The following is a 1,750-nucleotide window of genomic DNA, read 5'->3' as shown; positions in this document are numbered from 1 at the left end:
AAAAAAAAAAAAACAGAAAAGAAAGGTACAGGAAAAGCATTAATTTAGACTAATCCAAATTTAGATTTTTGTACTAGAAAGCAAAATTAGGTAGAAAAGGAAAAGCAAATGAGGGTTTTGCTAAGAGTAATTTAAATAATGTATCAAATGCTGTGGAATTCTTAGAAATAAGTGAATTCTGAAGGAGACGGAGGAGGTAGAGAACATGGACTGCTGTCTGAGGTTGTAGAATGATAGAATGGGAATGGGGGAGTGTGGTCAGAGATGGGGCTGTGTGAGCAGATCCTAGAGGGTCATGAGTGTGAGGGTGAGGAGCCTGAGTAACTGTAGAACATGGGCCATCCGCGTGAATGTTAGAATTGCCCAGCATTTTAACAGGGAACCTTAGGTGGGTTGAGCCTTTGAAAGGCTTAACTTTCGTGTAAACCTGGAATCAAATTATCCCCAGAACATTCAAATATTTCAAATAGCTTCAGCCAGTAAATGGGAGCACTTAAATGTTTTGTGAGTAGTGTCTGGATTGGTTGATCTAAGGATCTGTATATGGAATACTATTAAATATTATTTGCAGTTATTTTCTGGTTAGAGATCAGTGTTGTACAAGATTAGTTTTCTTCTTTTTTCTGTTTTTTTTTTTTTTTTTTTTTTTTTTTTTTTTTTTTTTTTTTTTTTTTTTGGCAGACGCTAACAGAGGTAGTGTAGCTGTCTTCAGACACTCCACAAGAGGGCGTCAGATCTTGTTATGGATGGTTGTGAGCCACCATGTGGTTGCTGGGATTTGAACTCCGGACCTTCACCTTCGGAAGAGCAGTCGGGTGCTTTTACCCACTGAGCCATCCCACCAGCCCTGTTTTGTTTTTTGTTTTTTGTTTTTTCGAGACAGGGTTTCTCTGTGTAGCCCTGGCTGTCCTGGAACTCACTCTGTAGACCAGTCTGGCCTCGAACTCAGAAATCTGCCTGCCTCTGCCTCCCAAGTGCTGGGATTAAAGGTGTGTGCCACCATACCCGGCAATTAGGTTTTTTTGTTTGTTTGTTTTTTGGTTATCAGATAGTCTTTTATTGAAATATCTTCTTGTTGCTTCTTAACTAGCTGGGCACTCCACTGCACCACTGTTGATGTCATCTATGATGTCATGAGGGTGGCGGCCATCCACATTGCAGCCCACAGACTGTGCAGTACCCAGGATCTCCTTGATAGTTCCAGAGAGTTCTCTAGCCAAAGACCGGTGCCTCATCTGCTGGGCAATGTTGACAGTCTCATCAAAAGTAATGTTCCCACTGTGTTTAATGTTCTTCTGCTTCTTCCTGTCTCTTGGTGGCTCTTTGAGGGCTTTGATGATGAGGGCAGAGGCAGAGGGCACACCTCAGTCTGGGCCTGTCTGTTCTGGATGGTCAGTTTCACTGTAATTCTGAGACCTTTCAAGTCACCGGTAGCCTTGGCAATGTCATCATCAATTTTTTTTGGAGACAGACCCAGCGGACCAATCTTAGGGGCCAAGGCGGATGTGGCGCGACCTCGCCTCCCGCCTCCCGCCTCCCCTGCACCCCCCTGCACCGCAAGTACATGACTTTGATCTCGTTGGGGTCGAACTTGGGCGGCATGGTGGAGGCGCCTGGTGTCACCCAGATTCGGGACGACCAAGGGAAGTTGCACTGTAGCCTCCTCCGAGCAGAAAAGCAATTAGTTTTCTTCTAATCTTGGTATTTTTACAAGTTCATTCAACCCCTTCCCCTTCCCCTTCCCCTTCCC

At 44.6% G+C, this 1,750-nt stretch overlaps 1 protein-coding gene and 1 pseudogene across 9 annotated transcripts in view; one reads left to right on the top strand and one right to left on the bottom strand.

Annotated features, from left to right (window-relative positions):
• Rprd2 (regulation of nuclear pre-mRNA domain containing 2) overlaps positions 1 to 1,750 on the top strand; it is a 65,296-nt gene that overhangs the window by 25,693 nt on the left and 37,853 nt on the right. The gene's annotated exons all lie outside the window — the stretch shown is intronic.
• LOC110319810 lies at positions 1,042 to 1,617 on the bottom strand (annotated as a pseudogene). Its single transcript, XR_002380429.1, has one exon. The product of XR_002380429.1 is annotated as a 60S ribosomal protein L12 pseudogene (transcript).

The sequence above is a fragment of the Mus pahari genome, chromosome 4, assembly GCF_900095145.1.
Source record: "Mus pahari chromosome 4, PAHARI_EIJ_v1.1, whole genome shotgun sequence".
Classification (NCBI taxonomy): Eukaryota; Metazoa; Chordata; class Mammalia; order Rodentia; family Muridae; genus Mus; species Mus pahari.
Note: the sequence above shows the minus strand (reverse complement) of the source record. Positions and strands in the feature narration are given on the sequence as shown.